A 27,355-nucleotide genomic window follows, 5' to 3' on the forward strand; every position below is an offset into this window, starting at 1 on the left:
TGCAATAAGGTGATAAGGGGTCCAGCACCTGCACAGTCACCTGACCGGTGGAGGTCACAATCCAGGCAGCTGTGGAGTCAGCAGTCTTGTAGGCGCCAGGTTAAAAAAGGGCACTTTTGTGGTGTAGGAGGACTACTTCCCATAAATGACATGCAAAAAGACTGCAACTGAGCAAAACAATATCGCAACAACATACCGGGCAGCAGGAAAAAAGAAATGGTGCAGCAAAGGGAACATAATACAACGGATTTCTCCTTATTTAGAGCACTTTATGACAACTCTTGACCATTTTTGTGTAGCCCATGCAAAACGTCGATTTTTTTTTGCTCTGTAATCATTTTACAGCCCATAATTTCCCGAATTTTATTAAACTTTTCACATAAAATGTTGCTCTTCTAATATATATATATATATATATATATATATATATATATATATATATATATATATATATATATATATATATATATATATATATATATATATATATATAGTATATCCTCTTTAGTTCCCTATTTTAGGCTAATTGTAAGATAAATTAGGAAGTTATAGCATTATAGTAATATAACATTGGTATGCTTCATACAATAGGTTATTGTGAGGGTAGTGTAAATATGTAACAATTATGTCACCTCTCTGTTGTAGATGTAACAATTATTCTTTTTCTTTCTTTCTTTCTTTCTTTCTTTCTTTCTTTCTTTCTTTCTTTCTTTCTTTCTTTCTTTCTTTCTTTCTTTCTTTCTTTCTTTCTCTTAAAAAAACTTAAAAATGTTTGCTGGTGCAGTTAGTATTCATCCAAGAGGTTTTATTATGTATTTTTATTAATCTTTATCAGTTGTAGGGCACTGGGACCTAGAATCGCCAACCAATGCTGCAAACACATGATTAGCAAAAACTTGAAACCCAAGCAAATTGCCCCTTCTTGCAACCTGCTCTAATAATTTATATATATATATATATATATATATATATATATATATATATATATATATATATATACACACACACACAATTTTTGTAAATGTTGCCTCATTCATTGCACAAGGAGAATGTATTCTATAATGTTTTAATATTTAATATTATCTCTCTTTCTCTCTCATATATGGTCATATATATGAGCTTAGGCTGGCCATGCATTATACAATTTTCCTTTAGATTTCCAAAACCATATCAGGTCAAACCTAAACAATTTCAGTTTTTATGTAATCAGGCAGGCCCTTGCTTTCCATAGTTGAAGGTAAATCTAAAGGAAATTGAACAAGAAAATTGTATATTGTATGGGCCAGTTTTAAACGGCATATTTATAATGCGTTCTCTATTTCCTTCTCTATATGAATTTAAAATGCACCCGTATTTTATATATATATATATATATATATATATATATATATATATATATATATATAACAATTCTGTAAATAATCCTTACAATCTATATATATATATATATATATATATATATATATATATATATATATATATATATATATATATATATATATATATATAGATAGATATAGCTTTATCTATATATGATATAGATATAGCTATATCTATATATATAGATACAGATATCTCTCTCTCTCTCTCTAGATATCTATCTATCTATCTATCTATCTATCTATCTATCTATCTATCTATCTATCTATCTATCTATATCTATATATAGATACGTATAGCTATATCTATATAGCTCTCTCTATGTCTATAGAGAGAGATATCTATCTATAGATATATATCTATCTATAGATATAGATAGATATAACCATTATTTCCCTATTAATTAAAACAAATCAGTATTATCTTAAAAAGTCCCTATAAGCTTTTAGTAACCAGATCCTACAGTTCTCCTCCAAGCCCTAAGCCTGTAGTTTGGATAGGCTTGTTCCAGTTTGCTGAGCCCGATGGACTGTGACTGCAAACTAAAAACAATGGTAATTAGACGAGGAACACGTGGGTGACAAGCAATGTCAGCTCCCTTGCTCCTGCTGTCCCCCTCTAATAACCGAAATATGAATGACAGTCCCGGCTGCTGTGTTTCCCACGAGCTCCGGGGCTGTGATAGATTGCAGACAGAAAATAAGAACGTTTAAATCCTGCTCAGGAATCCACATTGTGTATGGGGGGAGTGAGGCAGAGAGCGGTGGCCAGTCTGCAGGGACACACACGTTGAGAAGTCAGCATGAAATGTGTTTCATTAGCACATAAAAGCCTCCCGTGGAGAAGAAGAATAGGGCTAGGAATGGGCCTGATTTGGGAACAATGCTCTTTGAATGTGATGCTATAACCTGCTATGTTCCTATCACTCGGCCATTGTTTAACTGGTCGTTTTAAACTACTTAGTGTCTCGCACTCCACTGATCCTGGCAGATAACATGGAGTTGTGTTCCCCCCCAAAGACACAGAAAAGCATGTCAGTGCCATGTCAGCCTTGTAACTGGCAGTCCTGTGCCTCTCTGCTTTGCTCCTCTGCTGAGTGCCACCCATGGCTCCTGGGTCTCTGTTTTGTACTGGGTGGTGGAAGGGGGCTCCTACAACTACTACATGGTTTTTTTCCCCCCCAAACGCTTGCTGGTTTAAGCATCCGTGATCTGTGAGTAAACAGTGACAGTAAACAAAAAATTCCACATCCAAATTCCAGGAGGGTAAACTTTCAAGCAACACGTCACAATAGCAAATTTACACAGATATATTTTTTTTTCCTTTGCTGCAGTTTTTCTTGACTCATTAGGTTTAAGAGAGTTTTATAATGCTGATCAATATCTTGGTAAAATATTCATCTTTTTTTTCTGAAGTAGTAGGAATCTTTGCTTTGTGCTAAAGTCAACAGAGGCAGCCAAAGCTCAAATAAAGGCAGAGACAGCAGAGCTGCTGGCAGCTGAAGGTCTGTTCTTGTGGACTTGTCACCATCGACCAGACAGAGGCAGGTAGGGGGGATTTGCTTGACATTCAAGACCCTGGCTGCTTGTGTTTTCCACCCTAGATCCAGACTATGCATAAGATAAGGTGATGCCCCTCTGGCCAGACAAGAGGCTTCTAAAGACAATTGTATCTAGCTGTCAACAGGTAAAGCCAAGGCAGATAAAAGTTTTCATTTTCTTTGTAGTAGTGCTTAGAGGATATTGTTTGAGAATTGATGCTGCTTTTGAATTTAAAAAAAAAGTTGCAGACGTTTGCGCTAAATTATTATTTTTATTATTATTATTATCTTTATTATTATTATTTTTATTTTATAGCTTTTTTTTTAATTTTAATTTGTAATTTATTTATTATTATTACCATTTAGGTTTCATTTAAAACATCCTTTGTACTCCAGCCTGTGCTCATTTCACATTCTGGGAAATTCAAAAATAATTTCCCCATTACCTTGGTTGAGTTTTTGAAATACAAAAAGGCTAGGGTAAAAATAATTAAGATAATAATTACTCCCTAAGGGTTGAAAATTAATGCAGGATAAATGTAATTATATACAGTTTGAGAAAAGCATGAATTTGTCCCTAGCAAAGAATGCAGAATGTCTACTCAGTATGTGGAAATACTATCAACTATGTCCCCTAAAATGTAAACATGTAGGGTGCAAGTAATGATATACACTTTGAGGAAAAACTGAATTGGTCCCTAGCTAAGTACGCAAAATGTCTACTTAGTCTCCTAATATTTGAAATGTGGAAATACTATCAACTATGTCCCCTAAAATGTGAACATGTAGAGTGCAAGTCATTTTATACACTTTGAGGAAAGACTGAATTGGTCCCTAGTTAAGTATGCAAAATTTCTACTCAGTCCCCTAAAATTTGCTTGCAGGGTGCTTTGAGCAGTGGCTGCATTGATCCCTTACTAAGTATGTTAAATACTATCTACTCAGTCCCCTAACATTTGAAATGTGGAAATACTATCAACTATGTCCCCTAAAATGTGAACATGTATGTAGGGTGCAAGTAATTATATACACTTTGAGGAAAGACTGAATTGGTTCCTAGCTAAGTATGCAAAATATCTACCGAGTCCCCTAAAATGTGAATATGTATGTAAGGTGCAAGCAAATATAAATACGCTTTGAGGAATGGCTGCATTGGTGCCTTGCTAAGTATGTTAAATACTATCTAGTCAGTCCCCTAAAATTTCAAAATGTATGCAGGGTGCAAGTAAATATACATACACTTTGAGGAACGACAGCATTGGTCCATTGCTAAGTATGGTAAATACTGTCTACTTAGCCCCCTAAAAATCAGTGGTTGTAAATATATAGGAGCAATGTATAACCAGAAATTAATTTTGAATCCACTTTTTTGCTCCATATGTACTGTACTGCATATCATTATTACTAGAAGAATACACCCTTGCCTAGATATATTAATATATATATATATATATATATATATATATATATATATATATATATATATAAAATCTGGAAATGAATTTGGATTACCTTAAAAGAAAATATGAATTATTAATTATGATATATTTTAATATATTAACTGTCTCGTGAGGTGCTAGTATTACATTTATAATAGGTTAATAATCAGAGGTACATCGCTGACCAATTCTCCCAAAACTTTTTTTACGGTATCCTTATATTTTTTTTTTTCAATGGAAGGAAATAATTAAAAAAAAGTTAGAGAACCATATTAAGATACGCATTCCATACATAGGTATCAATTATATATGCACATACACATGCATAAACAAGGCACCTGGATATGTAAGTGTGTGTACATTTTTTTTTCTAGTTCTTACATATCTATCTGAACAAATGTTTTTTTTTTTTAAATATAAATTATAAAAAGTATATATTTTTTTGTTATATTACTAGATTGCATTTGAATTCTTTATACTGTAAGTATATAGGATATACATACATATATATATATATGTATATGCTCATGGTATCCTCTTGTGGTGAATGTATAATTAAACATTGAATTATCTTTTTCCCTTTGGAATTGTGCCTGTCCCTTCCCCTGACTGCAGTGTGACAAGTTATATTTCCAGTACAAGATAGAATTTGTCCAGGACACACAGAAAGGCTAATCGTTTATAAATAATTAATATCTTCCCATTTCACTAGTAATGCGGGTCTTTGGATTTGTCAATTACTTGTCGTTAAATGAGTGTATGCCCACGTACTTCATTTCCAATCCTTTGATGGAGGAGTAACCCCAGTAGAGCCCACTCCAGACTGCCTGAGATGGCAATGGCCTTTTCATAAGTCAGGTTCAGACTGGGCGCTTAATGCAATGCTGCTTGTGAAAGGAAAACAGGCCTATGTGTGGTGTGATCTTTAAAATGAACACTTTAAATTTCTGATCTATCTTCTTTCAGTTGCTTAATGAGAAATATTGCATTGCTTTTTAATCTTAGAGGCTGATTTATCAGATTGGCTCTACAATACCCAATTTTTTTTTATGTGGGTCAGTTGCAGAGTTTTGTCTAGCATTTCAAAAACATTATATATTAAGTCCCTTTTGCAATTGACCTTTCCAATGTGAACGCGTGGAACATATCATTAAGGCCGATATATTAAAGGATTTGAGAATGTTCAAACGATAAAATGTGTGATTCACTTCAATTATCCAATCATGTAAAAAGAAAATCCCTGTTTACTTATTTAATCTGATTGTGATTGGGTAACAGAAGTGAACATTCTCACATTCTGATATTCTTTGGAAAATCAGCTTGTATCACAGTATCATAAAAATGTGCCTTTAGTGTTTGGAAATAATATAGTATTAATTTTAAAGGCAGGCAAAACTTATGGATATTTACATAATCTGCCCATCTGTGTCCATAGGAGATCATGACCATAAGAAATCATTTTTTATAGCCAATAACTTTAATATTTTTAACTTTGATAGAGGCACAAAAATATTTTCTGGACAAAGTAAAAAAGAGTAACATTAAAATGAACCTGTTATAATAGGAATATATAAGCTGCCATAATATAATGTTTTTAAAGGTCCAAGCTCTAGCTTTATCAGATAGTTGTACTGTTTTACTAAAGGAGTACAGAATGCTCATTTATGAAAATAAACATTCCTAGTGTTTAGTGAATAAGGTTATACTATTCCCAGGAGTGGATTTATAAGGGGCAAAATGGGCAATTGCCCCGGGCCCCTCCTGACAGAAGGGACCCCCTCTATACAAAATTGTTATAAAAAAATATAAAAAAAATTATATATAAAATTGGAAAAAAAGAAATAATAACAAAATATATCAAAAACCCCGTATTTTCTTTTATTAAATGTATATTGGGAAGTAATATTTTGCTGGCCATCATCTGTAAAACTCTGGACTGGTATGTTGTGTCGTTTTTCAAAAATGAATTTTGGTGGCTCAAGCAAGCCACACATAGAGAACCATGACTGCATGTGTGTTGGCATGGGTGACCACAGAATGATGTTGTGTCATGCATTTTAAAAATGTATCACTGTCATTGAGAATGTAAACCAATTCTGTTTATAAGGGGTTCCAGGAACCCGAAGTGCCCTGTGCCCCCCAAGGTCCAAATCTGGCTCTGACTATGCTCACTTTGGACACCCGAGCATGTGCAAAGAATATATATATATATTAAAAAAAGAAGATTTTTGCCTTGGACATGATTGGTTTATTTAATTGAATGCCATTTTCCATTCTCCAAAAGTAAAAATTCTTTACTCCTTTAGTAAGTCAACCTCAGTGAGTCGGAGCAAGTATGCGGCCAGGGAAGTGTCAAAGGCCTACTACGTGTTCCAGGTCAGCAACTCACAGATGTTGATCTACTAAATAAGTGAAGAGATTTCATTTCAAAAGTCCAATCGTGTGCAGGCAAAACTTCTTTTAATGTAACATTCCTTGTATATGATTAGGTATTTAAAGTGAACATAGCTTCTCCTTATTCTCTATTCCTTCAGTAAATGAACCCTTCCAGCTAATGAATGATAGTCCTGCACCCACACCTGCAAACCAAGTCTGGAAAGGAATCTATTTCTATGCTTACAATTTCCTTTGAATAACCAATAGAACAGATTTGGGCTTCAGCCCAAAGAAAGGAATAATAGCGTTGCATGTGGCCAAAAACTGTCTCCGTCCTTTTTTTTTTCTTTGCTTAAACGATTTGTACGCAGTAAAGGGAATGATCCCTTTACTACAGTGAAAAGGGAAATCTCATTAGTCAGTTGCAGGGCAATCTCTGCAACCAACGCCAAAGAGTATTGTTGAACCTGAAAGTTTCTAATAACTCATTGGATGACACACAAAAAAAATGCATGTATTCTTTTGATCTGTTCAATCATATTGTTAATGAAATATACCCCAAAAGCCAGCCATAGATGGTTCTAATTATCAATGGGCGGCTGACTGTACCCAAGTCAATCCATTGATCAACTGGGGTACAACCAGCATGTTGGATTTTTACATCTGATATTTACAGCGGCTATAGCGCCTCGCAATAATGTGTTGTCCAGGCAGGGACTGCTCCCTGTGCCCCCCCCGCTGGGAGAACACAATGGCTCCATGGGAGAGATTCACTCATCAACATTGACTGTGTTGATGAGGGAATCAAAGGATTTCCTTTCCAGCAACCCGTGGTTGCAGGAAAGAAAATCGCATAATTTATGGCTTGCCTAAGGCTGACATTACAATCAGATTGTACCATTTCCTTTAGATCTGCTGTCAACTATATAGTGCAAGGGTCTACCTGATTTGATACTAATTTAATAGACTGTTTAAGTTTGTACTGATATTACACAGGTGTGTAGATCTTAGGCTTCATTCACATAGCCGTAAAAAATTGACTGATGTTATTACACATGTAAAATGATCAGTAAAATACTTGCGTGTAGATGCGTTAAAATGCGTAGAGACGCGAATGCATACATAATGATCATTTTTTTTTTTTTTTTTTGAGACTTAATTTTCATGCTTAGAAATGCATAAACTTGCGTTTATACGTGTATGAGTGTAAAGCGCAAGTTCTTGGACACAGATTTTGGAGCCTGTGTTATGGGTCTGAATGCAGTGCATGATTACGCACCTGTGGGAATGGCTCCAATGGAAACAGGTGTAACAGCACTGCCACCTTCTCAAGCCATAGCTCCAGACCCAGTGCTCAGGCTATGAGACTTCCGATGCCTCCACAAAACACAATCCACTGGAGTAAAAGTTGGCACCCGAGTTGGTCAACAAAATGCGGTCTTCCTTTATTACATCACATGAATACAGGTGTAAAACACCCGATGCGTTTCGGCCGTTGGGGCTTAATCATGGCTGATATAAGGAGTGTCAAAAACATTTAAATAGTCTATTGATGATCACATGATCAGTTGGGTCACATGAATATAAAAACAACAAAGAATAAAACTTTACAAAGTAAAAACAAAGCAAAATAGAATGTAGCAAAGTGCAGAAACCTTATCCAAAACGTATATCTAAAAAAACTCCCTATGTGTGAATGACTGTGTTGAAAACAATGCAGCTGCGTTCAGATCTGTAATTAAAAAAAACACATGTGTATGTGTTTTGTTTTTTTTTACAGCCATGTGAATGAAGCCTAAAAGAGATTATACGGAGATTGGACTGTATAATGAATGGCCATCTTAAAGGGGTTGTAAACCCTCGTGTTTTTTCACCTTAATGCATCCTATGCATTAGGGTGAAAAAACACCTGGCAGTGACTGGTCCCCCAACCCCCCCCCCCCATTTTACTTACCTGAGCCCTGGAATTTCCCACGGTAGAGACACGCTCTTCTTCTGCCCAGAGTTCTCAGCTCTTGATTGGATAGATTGACAGCAGCGCAGCCATTGGCTCCCGCTACTGTCAATCAAATCCAATGAGGCGGTGTGGGGCAGGGCCATGTCTGGCATTCTGCGTCTACGGACGCAAATGCTGGACTCAGGAGCACGCCCGCAAGGTAACCCCCCGGGAAAGCGCTTCTCCTAGGGGGTTATACGATGTGGGGAGGAGCTACCAGTGCCGCCAGGGGATCCCAGAAGAGGATAATCGGGGCCACTCTGTGCAAAATGAACTGCACAGTGGAGTTAAGTATAATATGTTTGTCATTTTAAAAAAAAAAAAACTTGAAGCTTTACAATCACTTTAAAGCGGAACTTTACCCAAAACAACTTAATAAAAAATAATATCCTTGAACAAGTTATATTCCACATTAATACTTATGCTACCAAAATTAGTAAGTGCTGTAAATTGCCTTCAGCATTGCTCCTGCTTCCTCTTGCTGGAGGCTGCCATTTAGTTGAAGTCCAGAGCCCATGAGCAGCAGGAAATCTTTAGGCTGTCATCAGATCAGCCTCTACAAATTCGTCACAGTGCCAAAAAATAGAGAGCAACTAAGCAAGTGCAGAGCAGAGTGAGACAGTGAATTACAAGATTTTAAACAGTTTAGGCACTTATTTTTATTGTTTTACATAGCTATACCTGTAAAAAGGGCCAGCCTTAAAGTGGTTGTAAAGTCAGAAGGTTTTTTTTTATCTCAATGCTTTCTTTGCATTAAGATAAAAAAACCTTCTGTGTGCAGCAGCCCCCCTTATCCCCCCTAATACTTACCTGAGCCCATCTCGATCCAGCGATGTTGCAGGAGTGTCTTGGCTACCTGGGACTCTCCCTTCTCATTGGCAGCGCAGCCCCATTGGCTCCCAATGCTGTCAATCAAAGCCAATGAGGAGAGATAGGGGGTGGTTCCGTGTCTGAATGGACACACAGAGCTGCGGCTCTGTGTGTCCATTCAGATACACAGAGCTGCGGCTCGGCTCGGGTGCCCCCATAGCAAGCCACTTGCTGTGGGGGCACTCGGCAGGGGGGAGGGGCAAGAAGCGCCAGTGAGGGACCCCAGAAGAGGAGGATCTGGGCTGCTCTGTGCAAAACCATTACACAGAGCAGGGGCGGCCCGTCCATTAAGGGCGCCGCCTCCCCTTTACAACGCCGCCTCCCCTATCCATGCATCTGGCCCCTTTTAGGAGTGCATGGAATCCAATGCAGGAGGTGTTTTTTTGAAGCACGTGATTAGAGCTAGAGGCTCTAATAGGCTTCAAAATAGGGTGGGCTCAGGGCGCAAAGCATTGCGCTACTAGCCCACCCAGGTGTATTACCACAGCGAATGAATATTCACTATTGAAACACTGATCCTCCTCCCAGCCAATCAGGAAGCGGGTTTTGAAACCTGTCACCCAATAGGCTAAAAGGACAGGCAATCCTATTGGACGCCTAGGAAGAGGGGAGGAGCTACACGCTGGAAGCCACCATGGAGGAGAGGACACGGAGCTGCTGCACGCTACCCACTGTCCGCCACCTACTAACCGCCTAGGGGTAGGCCTATGGGGACTATGGGGTAAGTGCCAGACTGACCGGCAAACAGTTGGGGGGGGGGGAGATGCCCCCAGCCGCTCAGTGCCCCCCCAAAATAAAACACCAGCCATCACTGCAGGTAAGTATAACATGTTTGTTATTTTTAAAGAAAAAAACTGAGACTTTGGTATCACTGTCATTTTCTGACTAAAGTTCCACTTTAAAGCTGACCACACAAGTTACAATCTAATTGTATAGTCACAAACGGTCCTGTATCATGCGTAGACATTTTGCCACCCAGGCGGCAAAATGATCACATGTATTTATTCATCTTATTAAAAAGAATGAAAAAAAGATTCTGAAAAGAATAAGAAAGAAATAAAAAGAAAAGAATTTAGAATATAATGTAAATGGTTGGCTATGTTCGTTTTGTTTTTTTTTAATGACCTGACTTTCTTCAAAATTGTTAATCTGCTGTCAAGTTGAAAAAGTAAAAATATAAAAAAAATTTTAAAAAAGGGATTCTGAAAAGAATATGAAAGACATAAAAAGAAAAATATTTAGAATATAATGTAAATGGTTGGCTATATTAGTTTTTTTTTTTAATGACCTGACTTTCTTCAAAATTGTTAATTTGCTGTCAATTTAAAAAATATTTTAAAAAATATAAAAAAAAAGAATTAAAAAAAAAAAGATTCTGAAAAGAATAAGAAAGAAATAAAAAGAAAGGAATTTAGAATATAATGTAAATGGTTGGCTACGTTCGTTTTTTTTTTTTTTTAATGACCTGACTTTCTTCAAAATTGTAAATTTGCTGACAATTTGAAATAGTACAAATATAAAAATCAGCCCATGAGTGATCACTTTTAGATCCGATGCCACTTTAACCCATATTCTATGTTCTCTTTCAGTGGCCAATCAGATTCCAGGGAAATGTATTAATTTTTCATTTTTTTTAGAAATGAATTACTTTTTCAGTAAATCAGATCATTAACATTCTGACTACACCAGGTTAGCAAGAAATGGTTTTGTAATAAAGTGCACCTGTCACAAAATGCCAAACTGAAAGTTAACCCGTTGTGGGTCATTCAATGAAATGGCTGCATTCCATGTTGCAGTGGTGATAAGTACACTTTACACCCCCCCTATAGAATTTCATATATGTGACATTGTACGCTGTGCTAAAGCCTTAGTGTCCATGTCACCAGCATTGCTTTCATACAGTATTGGTAACGTGTAATCCCCCAGATCACTTTCAAAGCCCCCCTTTATGTCTTTAGAGCGGCCTTTAATTGATTATGCTAAAAATGTGATTTTTTTGTTATCCAAATAATACCTTCAAAAGCTGAACTCATTTTGATTCATCTAATTCACAGAGGATTTGCACATACAGATCATTCGCAGCTCCTTTACATCTGAGAAAAAGGGTTGTGCCCTTCAAGGCTCCCTATATCCAAAAACTGGATTGCAATGGGCAAGGTTACACTTATCAATCAAAGGCGAGAAGGCACTTCTCATTTGGAGGAAAGAAATCAGACGGATCTCTCACAAAAAAAAAAGGTTTAAAATGTCATCTGAGCCCCCGAAATGCCTTTGGTTAAGTCTCCACTACATCACAGGCAAGAGCTATTCGGGTCGTCATGGCAACAGGAGCAGCTATGGGCCGCGCTACAGCTTGTTGATCCTTCTCACTTTTGTAACTTGATTTAATTACATCTCTTTCCAGTCACTAAGTTTGCATATAACTGCAAATAGAACCAAGGAAACTTTCTTGTGAAATGGTTACGTGTCAAGCGGATAATGATCCCTGCTTGACGTATTTTCCTTTGCATCGTGTAATATTTTAGGATATTTTAGCTAGAAAAAGAAACACTTCCCTCTCTGCCCCCCATTTTTCTTTCTAATTTTCTAACTGAATTCCATTTTTTTTGCCTTGAAAGTGTTTCTAAACCCAAAAGGAAAAAGTTTATACACTGCAGCTTACCGATCCTTATGTGGTGGCTGCGTTCGTTTTTAGTTTTTAGGCTTTTTTTTTTTTCACCTGTTAATCCTTTTTTTAAATCTGTTATTATTTTTAACTTCCCTTAACCACTTGCTCTACTAAAGATTTACCCCCCTTCATGACCGGGCCATTGTTAGCGATACGGCACTGCATTACTGCGTTAGAATTGTTGTGTGACGCTGTACCCAAATAAAATTGATGTCCCACAAATTAAGCTTTCTTTTGGTGGTATTTTATCACCTCTGTGGTTTTTATTTTTTGAGGTATAAATAAAAAAAGATCGTCAATTTAAAAAAAAAAAAAAAAAAAAATTAATATATATATATATATATATATATATATATATATATATATATATATATATATATATATATATATATATATAGTTACATATAGTTACATAATAGGTGAGTTCAAAAAAAGACACAAGTCCATCAAGTCCATCCTATGTGTGTGATTATACAGTTGCGCTCATAAGTTTACATACCCTGGCAGAATTTATGATTTCTTGGCCATTTTTCAGAGAAAATGAACGATAACACAAAAACATTTCTTTCACTCATGGTTAGTGTTTGGCTGAAGCCATTTATTATCAATCAACTGTATTTACTCTTTTTAAATCATAATGGCAACAGAAACTAGCCAAATGACCCTGATCAAAAGTTTACATACCCCAGTTCTTAATATCCTATATTGCCCCTTTTAACATCAATGACATCTTGAAGTCTTCTGTGGTATTTGTGGATAAGGCTCTTTATCTTCTCAAATGGCAAAGCTGCCCATTCCTCTTGGCAAAAAGAATCCAGTTCCTGTAAATTCTTGGGCTGTCATGCATGAACTGCACATTTGAGATCTCTCAACAGTGTCTCAAGGACTTTGAGGTCAGGAGACTCAGATGACCACTCCAAAACCTTCACTTTATTCTGCTGTAGCCAATGACAGGTCGACTTGGCCTTGTGTTTTGGATCATTGCCGTGTTGGAATGTCCAAGTATGTCCCATGCGCAGCTTCCTGGCTGATGAATGCAAATGTTCCTCCAGTATTTTTTAATAACATATTGCATTCATCTTGTCATCAATTTTGACCAAATTTCCTGTGCCTTTGTAGCTCATACAACCCCAAAACATCAGTGATCCACCTCCCTGTTTCACAGTAAGAATAGTGTTGTCAGAAACCATGAACCAGACCGAAACAGAAGTACAGTAAAATCACACTTGCTTATTAATAAAAATAAAAAGGTAAATAGAGTAAGCGTAATCAAAGCATAGCCAGAGTCCAGTAACCGGATCGGGTTGTCAGCCAAGCCAGAGTTCAGTAACCAGATCGGGTAATCAGCCAAGCCAGAGTTCTGTAACCAGATTGGGTGATCAGCCAGGCCATAAGTCAGGGATCCAAGTAGAGGAACAGCAGGCAGGATAAGGAGCCAACAGGGATGTCAGCAAAGCCAGTCTTTAAACAGGAACGCAGGAGACGGTTTCTTGTGATGTGACCAAGGTGAAGGCAGAGATCAGCAGTGAGCTGGACGGCTTTAAGTAGGCAAGACTGACGAGCAGAATCAAAAACAGCTGGGTAACTGTGGAGACAGATGGGAGCTGGCAATTAGCCGACAGCTGAGCGGCCAGCTCAGAGAAGGAAGGGCTGAGCCCAGCCCTGACAGTACCCCCTCCTCAACCACCCCTCCCCCTCAGAGGACCACCGGGGTTGAGGGGAAAACTGTATGCACCTACGGAACCTACGGGAGTCAACCATGGATTGTACTTCATACTCCTCAAGGTTCTCAACCTGTATAGGGTGAGGACGTGGCACTGAGGTGGTAAAGCTGTTGCAGACCAAAGGTTTCTATAAAGGAGACATGAAACACATTTGAGATGCGCATATTAGAAAGAAGGTCCAATGCGTAAGCCACTGGGTTAATCCTGCGAAGGATACGGAAAGGCCCAATAAGTAATGAATCAAAAAGCTCCGGATGGCCGCACTGCCGTGAAAAAAAAAGCACCTTTATTCCATTAAAATGTTGCAGATCACATCAAAAAAGTGGATACATAGGACACAAACAGCTAACGCGTTTCACATCAGTAGATGCTTACTCATAGCTATGTATCCACTTTTTTGATGTGATCTGCAACATTTTGATGGAATAAAGGTGCTTTTTTTCATGGCAGTGCGGCCATCCGGAGCTTTTGATTCATTACCTATCTATCGTGCAGAGCCAACACCTGTGTGGCTGTGGCAGTATCATCTTACACTCAGTGTTCAGTATCCTGGGAGCGGTTTCTGCTGTTTCTTTGTGTTCACAAATCTGGAAAGGCCCAATAAACCGAGGTGCGAACTTCAGTGAGGGAACATGAAGTCGGAGGTTGCAAGATGACAGCCAGACCCTGTCCCCAACCTAGTAGGAAGGTGCAGGGAGGCGTCTACGGTCAGCATGGAGTCTGTACCTATCATTATAGCAAAGCCTCCTGGACTTGTGCCCAAGTGGAACGAAGACCACGGAGATGCTCCTCTAGCGCAGGAATACTCTGCGGAACAAACGAGTCAAGCAACATGGAAGGTTGGAAACCATAATTCGCCATAAACGGAGACAATCGGGAAGCAGAATTCAAGGCACTGTTGTGCGCAAACTCTGCCCATGGTAATGGGTCTGACCAGTTGTTGTAATGGTCAGAAATATAGCAACATAGGAATTGCTCCAAGGCCTGATTGGCTTGTTCTGTGGCCCCATTAGACTGCGGGTGATACGCAGAGGAGAAAGCAAGCTGAATTCCCAGCTGTGCACAAAAGGCTCGCCAGAACCGGGACACAAACTGACTACCCCTGTCCGAGACAATCACCTTGGGTAGCCAATGTAAGCAAAAGATTTCCAGAGCAAAAATGGAAGCCAGTTCCTTAGAAGTAGGCAACTTCTTAAGTGGAATACAATGACACATCTTTGAGAACCGGTCAACCACCATAAGGACAACTGTGTTGCCTTGGGAGTTGGGCAATACCACAATGAAATCCATAGACAGGTTGGTCCAGGGCCTCTCCCCGTTAGGTATGGCTTGTAGGAGGCCCACTGGAAGGTGTCGTGGAGTCTTACTCTGAGCACATGGAACAGGCAGTTACGAAGGCAGTTACATCAGCACGTAGACTAGGCCACCAGAATTGTTGGGAAATGGCCCAAACGAGTTGATTCTTACCAGGGTGGCCAGCTGCCTTGGGAGAATGGTAAATCTGGAGCACGGCAGTACGGAGACACTCTGGGACAAAGCAACGGTCACAAGGTTTCTCAGGAGGAGCATCGACCTGAGCAGCAAGAATTTTGTCACCCAAAGGAGAAGTATGACTGGTGCGAACTGTAGCCAGACCACGATCAGGAGGAATCATAGGAACCGGAACCAACTCCAACTTGGAAGTGGAAGAAAATTGTTGTGACAAGGCGTCAGCCCTTACATTCTTAGTACCGGGTAAGACTGAGACCCCATGAGTAAGTCGGAATGACGAAACATGTCGGGGCGTGGCTGTATGGCAACCATCTGTGAGGATTAGTGTTTGAGCTCGTGTTGCTTCCGAGTTTGATGAGGTGGTGTCACGTGCGGATGGGGTGAGTGAGACAGCGAGGAGAGAGATCCAATACACTGCGTCCCGGGTCTGCTGTGACTACAACACACCACTCTGGCTCTGTGACAACTTATCTGAATTCTTGACAAGCTTTTTATAACTGGAAACATGTGAGTGCAATAGTTGGAGATTTTAATATTTTTTATAATAAATTGTTTGCAATATTACACTATTGGAAGCTTTTATCATTTCATGTCCACTGTTGGGAATCTCCCCCCTTACTGAGTGCTGCTGAGAGCCGAAGTCTAATTAAACCCTGGTGGTCTTTAAACAGCTTATGTGCCGAACATGAGAATGCAAGGCATATCTTTCTGGTGAGTGGTTTTCAATAGGGAGTGGATCACGATCACATTTGGTGTGGTGGAAGATATTTTTATATCGTTCTGATTCAAGAAGATTTTTTACTTTACATATGAACTTCATCACTATGCATGGACTTTTAATTTCTGCTTGATTAAGTTTTGGACACTTTGAGACGTGGAGATTGTTTTTGATATTGATTATTAGACACTAAATGGATGTTTTAGTTTTTTAATTTATTGGTTGATTTAGAATTTTGAGTTTCTGTCACGGATTTTCATATGCAGTGCCACTGAAGAATGAGACAATGTAATTGAAACGTGACAAGAAAAGAGCCCATTGCGCCCTTCTGGGAGAGAGGAGTTTAGCCTCAGACAAGAATGTGAGATTCTTATGGTCAGTAAGAATGAGAACCGGCAAAGTGGTACCTTCGAGGAGATGTCTCCATTCTTTCAGGGCTAAAATGATTGCCAACAGCTCTCTGTCACCAATCTCGTAATTGCACTCAGCAGGTGACAATTTCTTGGAAAAGTAGCCACAAGGATGCATAGCACTCTCAGGAGGTAGGACGTTGAGACAGAAGTGCACCAGCATCAGTCTCAAAAGCATCAACCTCAAGGATAAAAGGTAACGTAGGATCAGGATGTGCCAACACAGGAGCAGAAACAAAGGCAGCCTTGAGACTTTCAAAGGCCTTAATGGACTCCGGAGACCAACTCTGTGGGTTACCGTTCTTTCTGGTCATATCGGTCAGGGGCTTACGAATAAACTTCCGATAATAGTTGGCAAAACCCAGGAAATGCTGCAGAGGAAGTAACCACGTGGGTCGAGGCTACTGTAGGACTGCCAAAAGTTTCACTGGGTCCATCTAAAAACCAGCAGTGGAAATGACATAGCCCAGGAATTTAACCTGTTCCTGATGGAACTCACACTTCTCCATTTACAATAGAGATTGTTCTCTCTTAATTTTTGAAGCACACGACAGACATCTGTGTGATGGCTCTCCAGGGACTTGGAAAATATGAGGATATCATCGAGATAAACCACCACAAATAACTGCAACAAATCTCGGACGACATCGTTAATAAATTCCTGGAAAACTGCCGGGGCGTTACAAAGGTCAAAAGGCATTACGAGATACTCATAATGATCTGATCTGGTATTAAAGGCAGTTTTCCACTCATCGCCCTCTTTAATCCTCATGAGATTGTAAACCCCTCTCAGATCAAGCTTAGTGAAAACCATTGCTCCCTTGAGGTGGTCAAATAACTCTGTAATCAACGGGATCAGGTAGGCATGAAATCATGAAACGATTGTGACCCCTATAATCAATACAAGGTCTCAGTTCACTGCTCTTCTTGTTCACAAAGAAGAAACCAGCACCAGCAGGAGATGAGGATTTGCGGATGAAACCCAGAGAAAGTGCGTCTGCAACATACTCCTCCATGGCTTTATCCTCCAAGACTGACAAAGGGTAAACCCGGCCAAGAGGGGGAGTGGCACCAGGTTGAAGGTCAATTGCGCAATCATACGGCCGGTGTGGAGGCAAACTACCTGCTTGACCTTTGTCAAAGACATCGCTAAATTCACGGTACTCCTCTGGCAGGGAGGAGAGTGAAGAGGTACACAGGACCTTGGCTACCTTCCGGAAGCATGTTTCACTGCATTGTGGTGACCAGGAGAGAACCTCAGCACGGAGCCAATCAAAAGAGGGGTTGTGCCTCTGTAACCAAGGATAACCAATAACCAGCGGAAACTTAGGAGAGGAAATCACTTGGAATTGGATTATCTCAAGGTGAAGAGCCCCTACGTCCATGAACAACGGAAGTCACATGGACAGGTTGTAAAGATCTCCCGTCAAGAGCCTCAATGGCAAGTGGAGTGTCATGCAGCTGCAGTGGAATCGAGTGCTTTGATACAAAGGCAGAATCAATGAACAGGCCTGGAGCCTCAGAGTCGATTAGAGCCTGTATCTCGATAGATGACTTAGCCCAAGAAAGGGTGACCGAAACCAGGGGCTTATCCTTCTGGATAACTGGGGACGACACAACACCACCTAGGGTCCTCAAGGTTCGGGTGTTCCCAGGACGGGTAGGACAAGACTTCAAAAAGTGACCTGCCTGGCCACAATTTAGGCACAATCTCTCCCTCCTCCTAAAGGCTCTCTCATCCGCAGAGAGACGCGTGAAGCCCAATTGTATGGGTTCATCTTCACTGATCGACTCGGTACCAGGAGGCATGGGAGGTGAGGGAGGCACGGGTGGGACTGCAAAGCTCAGAGGCAAACGTACAGGAAGATTCCGCAAGCGCTCCTTAAAAGAAAGTCTTTTTCTGAGTCTGGAGTCAATGAGGATGGCAAACGAGATCAAGCTCTCCAGCTCAGTGGGTATATCTCGGGCTACTATCTCATCCTTGATGGAATCCAAAAGACCATGAGAAAAAGCAACCACGAGGGCCTCATTGTTCCAAGCAACCTCTGCTGTCAGAGTATGGAATTCAATGGCGTAGTCTGCAACAGTTCTCGTACTCTGTTTGTTGGACATGAGGCACTTGGCAGCAGAAGTGGAGCGTGCGGGAATGTCAAATACCCTTTTAAAGGAGGCCACAAACTCAGGGTAACTCAAGACAACAGGTTTTTGCGTCTCCCATAGAGGGTTAGCCCAGGCCAAGGCTCTCTCAGAAAACAAAGTTATCACAAACCCTACTTTGCTTTTGACCGTGGGAAATGCCTGGGGCAGCATCTCAAAGTATATCTCAACTTGGTTGAGAAACCCTCTGCATTGAACTGTACTGCCCCCAAATCATTGGGGAAGTGGGGCAGAACCAGACATACCTCTTATAAAGGTAATACTCAAGGTGGGTGCCTGCACAGAGACTGGCGCAGCAGCAGGGATGGCCTGCAACTCAGGTTGTACTGGAGCAGCCACAGTGGGGAATTCCAGTTGAGCCGTGCGACTCAGGAGCGTTTGTAACGCCATGGCAAACTGATCCATGCGGTGATCTTGCTCATCCAATCTGCTCATCCAAAATATTACCAACAAGTGCCTTCGCCTACTGTCAGAAACCATGAACCAGACTGAGACAGAAGTACAGTAAAATCACACTTGTTTATTAATAAAAATAAAAAGGTAAATAGAGTAGTCAAAGCATAGCCAGAGTCCAGTAACCGGATCGGGTAGTCAGCCAAGCCAGAGTTCAGTAACCAGATAGGGTAATCAGCCAAGCCAGAGTTCAGTAACCAGATCGGGTAATCAGCCAGGCCAGAAGTCAGGGATCCAAGTAGAGAAACAGCAAGCAGGATAGGGAGCCAGAAGGGATGTCAGCAAAGCCGTGCACAGGAGCGAACACATATGCGAGTAGCGCCCACATATGAAAACGGTGGTCAAACCACACATGTGAGGTATCGCCGTGACCGGTAGAGCGAGAGCAATAATTCTAGTCCTAGACCTCCTCTGTAACGCAAAACGTGCAACCTGTAGAATTTTTTAAACGTCGCCTATGGAGATTTTTGAGGGTAAAAGTTTGATGCCATTCCACGAGCGGGCGCAATTTTGAAGTGTGACATGTTGGGTATCAGTTTACTTGGCGTAACATTATATTTCACAATGTAAAAAAAAACTGGGCTCACTTTACTGTTGTCTTATTTATTCAAAAAAGTGAATTTTTTCCCAAAAAAGTGCGCTTATAAGACCGCTGCGCAAATACGGTGCAAAAAAAAAGTATTGCAATGACCGCCATTTTATTCTCTAGGGTGTTAAAAAAAAACCCATATATAATGTTTGGGGGTTCTAAGTAATTTTCTTGCAAATAAACCTGTTTTAAACATGTAAACACCTAAAATCCAAAACGAGGCTGGTCCGTAAGTGGTTGAACAGGAACACAGGAGATGGTTTCTTGTGATGTGACCAAGGCGAAGGCAGAGATCAAGTGAGCTTTAAGTAGGCAGGACTGACGAGCAGAATCAACAACAGCTGGTTAACTGTGGAGAAAGATGGAGAGAGATGGGAGCTGGCACTTAGCCGACAGCTGAGCGCCCAGCTCAGAGAAGGAAGGGCTGAGCCCAGCCATGACAGGTGTACCTTTCATCATAGGCCGTGTTAACTCCTCTCCAAATGTAGCATTTAGGGTTGTGGCCAAAAAGCTCAATTTTGGTCCCATCACTCCAAATGACATTGTGCCAGAAGGTTTGAGGCTTGTCTATGTGCTGATTGGCGCATTATAAGCAGGATACTTTGTGGCATTTGCGTAGTAATTGCTTTTTTCTGGAAAGCCATTACTTGAAGAAAGATGGTCTGTCATGCAGCCCATCTTTCTTCAACTGCCTCCTTATTGTGCATCATGAAACAGCCACACCACATGTTTTCTGAGAGTCCTGTATTTCACCTGTTATTTGTGGGGTTTTCTTTGCATCCCGAACAATTTTCCTGGCAGTTGTGGCTGAAATTTTAGTTTATCTACCTGACCGTGGTTTGGTTTCCACAGAACCCCTTCTTGATTAGAGTTTGAACACTGCTGATTGCAATTCTCAATTCCTTGGATATTTTTTTATATCCCTTGCCTGTTTTATACAGTTCAACTACCTTTTCCCGCAGATCCTTTGACAATTCTTTGGCTTTCCCCATGACTCAGAATCCAGAAACATCAGTGCATCACTGGATGAAAGATGCAAGGGTCTGTCAGGAGTCCAGAAACTCATTGACCTTTTATACACACACTAATTACAAGCAAACAGATCACAGGTGAGGATGGTTACCTTTAGTAGCAATTCAAACCCCTTTGTGTCAACTTGTGTTCATGTTATCAGGCCAAAATCACCAGAGTATATAAACTTTTGATCATCATTAATTTGGGCAGTTTCTGTTGTCATTATGATTTAAAAAGAGTAAACACAGTTGACACTAACCATGAGTGAAAGAAATGTTTTTGTGTTATCATTCATATTCTCAGAAAAATGGCCAAGAAATCATAAATTCTGCCAGGGTATGTAAACTTATAAGCACAACTGTATGTCAGTATTACATTGTATACCCCTGTATTTTGCGGTCGTTCAGTATTTTTTACTTTCTGTTATAAAACACATCCAATAAAAAAAAATGTAAAAAAACCTAATTTCTTCATCAATCTAGGCCAATTTGTATTCTGCTACATGTTTTTAATAAACAAAATCCAATAAGCGTATATTTATTGGTTTGTGCCAAAGTTATAGCATCTACAAACTATGAGATATATTTATGGATTTTTTTTATACTAGTAATGGCAGCGATCAGTGACAGCGGGACTGTGATATTGCGGCAGACAAATTAGACACTAACTGATATTTTTGACACTTTTTTGGGGACCAGTAAAATAATTACAGTAATCGGTGCTAAAAATATGCACTGTCACTGTACTAATGACACTGGCAGGGAAGGGGTTAACATCAGGGGCGATCAAAGAGTTAACTGTGTGCCTAGCTAATGTTTTAGTGTAGAGGGGGAGGTGCTTTTACTAGTGGAAGGCATAGATCCGCGCCCCTGCTTTAAAGGAACCCAGGATCTATGCCTTCTGTACTGACTGAATGGCAATCTGCCTTATTTACATAGGCTGATCACCATTCTGCCTGAATTAGCAGATCAGCGGGTGGTGGCAGACCTCAAGTGCATGGGACCCGCTGATCAACTCCCGCTGTGTGGAATCACAGCGGGAGCGAGCCGCCAGCGGCGCACACTTGTGACCGACACCCTGAAGTGCAGGATCATGTATATATATATGATCCTGTGCAGCGTGGCCGCCCTGTAGCAGTAAAACCGATGGACTTGTGTACACACCAGGGCCATCTTTAAGGCAGGACAAAAGGGGCAGCTGCCCTGGGCCCAGTCATTGTTGTGGGGCCCAAAGCAGCTGCCTCATACTTGCCAACTATCCCAGTTTAAATTCCCTTGTCCTTGAAGTTTTAGTCCTGTGCTGCGTGCCGATATCTCCGTGTGAAGTGCTGGTACTAATGCTGCCCAGCTCTGCCCTATTGTTGTGTACAGATGACTCACCTGCAGACCCTGTATTTACATGTAAATAACCGGCATTCATATGTAAATAGCGGCGGCATTCACAAGTAAATAGTTGCGGCTGGCGACATTGATATGTAAATAAAGGCGGCATTCATATGTATATCATGCCCCCCTGCAGTGAGGAGATGATGTGCTGTAACCTCTAGCAACCAATCAGTGAGCAGTATTACTGTACAGTAATCTCTAGCAACCAATTAACGAGCAGAAACCATTTGCTGTGACCTCTAGCAACTAATCAGTGAGCCGTAATGTGTGATGTAACCTCTAGCAACCAGTCAGTAAGCAGTAATTATATACTGTAACCACTGGAAACCAATCGCAATTGCTGCCTGATCTGATACAGTAAACTTATTTTAAGTCTAGCTGCTATTTATTGTATGTCTCAGAGCAGGTGGAGAGTGAAATTGCATGGGGGGGGGGGCCCAAGAAATTTTTTGCCCAGGGTCCAATCAATATTAAAGATGGCCCTGGTACACACACTTGGACAATCCGACAACACACATTTGTTGGTGGAAAATTTGAGAACATGCTAGCCAACATTTGTTGGCGGAAAGTCCGACAACAATTGTCCGATGGAGCATACACATGTCCGATTTTCCACCAACAGCCTGACATCCAACATTTCTCATCGGGAAATCTGATCGTGTGTACGGGGCATAAGACTGGGATGCCATTAAAGTTCATGTGCGTGTAAAGGCAGGCGTCCCAATACTTATGGTAATATAGTTTATATATATATTAAAGAGCTCTGCTTAAAGCGGAACTAAACTCTCTCAATCAACATCAACTGTTTTTAATCCTTATGTTGCTAGCCTTAGTAAAAATAGAGGTATATAATAGTTTTTGTTTTAAACTTTTTTTTACATTTCTTCAGTTGCTCACTGGTTTCCTAGGCCAAAATGATGTCATACATCCATTGAGTCTTCATGAGTATTTTTTATTTCATCTGGAGGAGGGGTTTTCTGAGCTAAGCGCACCCACCTGCTTACATGCCTGAGCTAAGGGCAGATGGATTCCAGGAAGTAAATGCTACATGAATCATCTGCTCTTACTCAAGATAGCTGCAGCTAAAAACTCTCTCTCTCTCTCTCTATATATATATATATATATATATATATATATATATATATATATATAAAAAATATATATATTTTAATATCTCTATGTGTGCTAATAAATTTAAGTAACCTATTTCTTTTGTAATTTGTAATGTGTATGGTGGCAGTGGTCTGATTCTTTTTACTGAAAAGAATAGGCTTTCTGTAGTAATGATTGGTAGCTAGAGATCATAGGGGAGATTTAATAAAACTGGTGCACACAGAATCAGGACCAGCTGTGCATGATAACCAATCAGCTTCTAACCTCAACTTGTTCAATAAAACGTAGAAACTGATTGGCTACTATGCAAAGCTGGGCCGGATTCTGTGTGCTCCAGTGTTAGTAATTACCCACCAATGTGACTTGGGATGCCTAGGCTGGAGGCTGAGACAGCAGTTTATTTTATCCATGACAGTTTTTTTTTTACTGGAAATTATAACTGATTTGGTAATTCTGATATGTGCCCATTTGAGATATGTGAAGCAAGAATTTCAAACCGAACTAAACTGAATCTGAGCACCAGAGACTAAAAACACTATTTAATTAATTTTAATATTAAAATCAAACTCACCCATCCATCCGTGTCTCTCGCTTTATTTTGTTTAGTAATCACTTTGAAAACACCCCCCTAGCATTTCTAGCAATGGCCATCTTGATTAATGGCAGATAAATCATGTAGCATTTACTTCCTGGAATCCACCTGCCCTTAGCTCAGGCATGCAGGCAGAAGGGTGTGCTTAGCTGAGAAAGCCTTGTCTCCAGATGAAACAAAAAAATGCCCATGAAGACTCCTTACATGTATGTCATCATTTTGGCCTAGGCTGGAAACCAGGAAGCAACTGAAGAAATGTAAAATAAAAAAAGTTTACAACAGGTAAATATAATAAACCTTCCCATCTATTTACTAACACTGGCAGCATTAGGATTAAAAAAAGTTCATGATGATTGAGGGAGTTTAGAATAGATGCACTTTCATTTTCTTCAGACACACACGCTCCTTTCCCTGACCCTACCTCTTCTTCTCTCTCTTGTCTTTGGTAAAAAGACCTGATTTATACTTGGCAATTTGGAATCGGCCACAGAATCGGCTCAAGATTCCAAATCGCATGGCAGTCGCTGCATAATGCGCAACACGCATTTAAGTGCCATTTATTCTTAATGGCACCCCAAATGAGTGATTGTTGCACGACAGAAGCAGGCGGTAGTTGCCCCTTTAAAAATTGTGTGAAGCTTGTCTTCCAAAAAGGAGCAGGATCTTCTTGTGGGTGACAAACGCGCAAAGGGCCATTGAAGTGAATGGGCTGCCCTATGGCTGCATTCACACCTGAGCGTAACGTTTTCCCAGCGCTTTTTCATACGTTTTTTATGCGCAAAATTTATACAGCGTTTTTGTGCTTTGGCAGTTTTTTATTATCCTATAGAGAAAACTATTATCTGTTGCATCATTTGTTGCTAGGTATTTCAGCTTTTCCATTAGCTTTTATTTATTTATTTATTATTTTCATTTTTTTTTTCTGTTAGGGTAAGGGGTTAGAGTTAGGGTTAGGTTAGGGTTAGGATTAGAAGTTGGGGTTAGGGTTATTTATTTATTTTTTGTTAGTGTTAGGCTCTTAATGCTATACTACTACTACTACTACTACTACTACTACTACTACTACTAAATGGTTTAATAAATGTAAAACAAATACACAAATAAAATCATAAATGAAAAAATAAATAAATTCAATAAATGAATACTAAGTAATAATAAATAAATAATTAAACCCTAGCCTTAACCCCTAACCCTTAAAAAAATAAAATAATAATAATAATAAATAACTAAACACCCTAACACAAAATAAATACATCAATTATTATTATTATTATTATTATTATTATTATTATTATTAATAATCTTTTTTTTTCAGGTTTGGGTGTTATTATTATTATTAATAATAATAATTAATAATAATGTATTTCATATTTTTTAAGGTTGGGGTTAATTATTATTTATTTATGTATTATTACATATTAGTAATTTATTTTATTTATTTATGATGATTTTTAGTTATTTGTGTATTTATTTTACATTTGTATATTCATATATTATTACTATTTTATTTTTTAATTTTTTTTCCATTTGAGCAGAGAATGTGCACAAAAACGCATAATTCTGCCCGATTCAAGCTACAAGAAAGGCTCCAGAACCTTTTTGAGCTTCAGGCGTTTGGCTTCAGACGACTTGGAGGAGTAATGTGAACCGTCTCCATAGAGAATAATGGATTTTTTTTCTCCTCCAGCGTTTTAAAGCTTTGAGCTTCAAGCTACAAGGCTGAGGTGTTAATGGGACCTATGTGTGACAAGTGGAATCGCATGACAATCGCCCACACAAAATCGCAAGCGGGAACACAAATTCCTGCTACGCAAAGTGTGAACCTCATTCTATCTGATGAGTGATAAGTTAGTTTAGTTCCCGGTTACCACTTAACCACTTGCTGGCCCGCCGCCATCATTATACTGCGGCAAGGTGTCTGGTTCCCGCAAATCGTCGTAGGTGTAAGTCGGCTCGGGAATTCGCTTTTGTGGGTGTGCACACTCCCATTGGCCAGCGGAGGAGCCAATCAGCGGGTCCAGCGGACACATTTTCTGTCAGCTACCTGTGATCGCTCTCTGCAGTGACAGAACGTGGATCTGCCAGTGTAAACAAGGCAAATCTATGTTCTGACAGGGGAGATCACACAGATCCTGCCTTTCTGCTAAGCAGGAAGATGGATCTGTGTATTTCCCCAATCACACAGTCCCCCCACACAGTTAGCCACTTCCCGACCGCCGCACGACTATGTACGTCCTAAGTTTGAACGGGGATATCGTTGTTATGGCAGCAGCTAGCTGCCATAACCCCGGTATCCCCGTTTTCGTGCGGCGGCCGGCTTTCAGATAAAAGTGGTCCCTGCGGCGGATGCGCCGCGAGATCACTTTTATCGGTGGCGGGAGAGGGCCCCCCCCTCGCGCCGCGATCCAGTGCCCTCCGCCACTACTGACGGCTCCGGTAAGCGGCCGCGTCCTGTGCCATGGTGTGTCTGGAGACGAGTGAGGCCAAGATGGCGCTCACTCGTCTCCATGACACTGCTGGGCGGAAGCGACGTCAAAATGTCACTTCCGTCCACACCTCTTAAAGGCATATTTTTTCAAATGTCATTTTTCTAAATGACTTTTTTTTTTTTTTTTTTATTGCATTTTAGTGTAAATATCAGATCTGAGGTCTTTTTGACCCCAGATCTCATATTTAAGAGGTTCTGTCATGCTTTTTTCTATTACAAGGGATGTTTACATTCCTTGTAATAGGAATAAAAGTGACACAATAATAAAAAAAAAATTTTTAAAACCCCCCTGTCCCGACGAGCTCGCGCGCAGAAGCGAACGCATACGCGAGTAGCGCCCGCATATGAAAACGGTGGTCAAACCACACATGTGAGGTATCGCCACGACCGGTAGAGCGAGAGCAATAATTCTAGCCCTAGACCTCCTCTGTAGCACAAAATATGCAACCTGTAGAATTTTTTAAACGTCGCCTATGGAGATTTTTGAGGGTAAAAGTTTGACACCATTCCACGAGCGGGCGCAATTTTCAAGCATGACATGTTGGGTATCAATTTACTTGGCGTAACATTATATTTCACAATATAAAAAAAAATTGGGATAACTTTACTGTTGTTTTATTTTTTTATTCAAAAAAGTGAATCTTTTCCAAAAAAAGTGCGCTTATAAGACCGCTGCGCAAATACGGTGCAAAAAAAAGTATTGCAATGACCGCCATTGTATTCTCTAGGGTGTTAGAAGAAAAACCATATATAATGTTTGGGGGTTCTAAGTAATTTTCTAGCAGAAAAACCTGTTTTAAACATGTAAACACCTAAAATCCAAAACGAGGCTGGTCCGTAAGTGGTTAGAAAACACCTGCAGGGAACATATTTAACCCCTGTGATCGCCCCTGATGTTAACCACTTCCCTGCCAGTGTCATTAGTACAATAACAGTGCATATTTTTAGCACT

General features: G+C 39.9%; 1 long non-coding RNA gene across 4 annotated transcripts in view; it reads left to right on the forward strand.

Annotated features, from left to right (window-relative positions):
- Positions 1-2,288: 2,288 nt before the first annotated feature.
- LOC141140698 (uncharacterized) overlaps positions 2,289-27,355 on the forward strand; it is a 117,946-nt gene continuing 92,879 nt past the window's right edge. For 2 of the 4 annotated variants that reach the window (XR_012243986.1, XR_012243988.1), the window contains exon 1: positions 2,292-3,066. This is a non-coding gene — a long non-coding RNA (uncharacterized lncRNA). Of the gene's footprint in view, positions 3,067-11,655; positions 12,492-27,355 lie in introns of those variants that run through there. The other 2 variants (XR_012243985.1, XR_012243987.1) reach the window with 2 other exon arrangements.

This window comes from Aquarana catesbeiana, linkage group LG04, assembly GCF_042186555.1.
Source record: "Aquarana catesbeiana isolate 2022-GZ linkage group LG04, ASM4218655v1, whole genome shotgun sequence".
Lineage (NCBI taxonomy): Eukaryota > Metazoa > Chordata > Amphibia > Anura > Ranidae > Aquarana > Aquarana catesbeiana.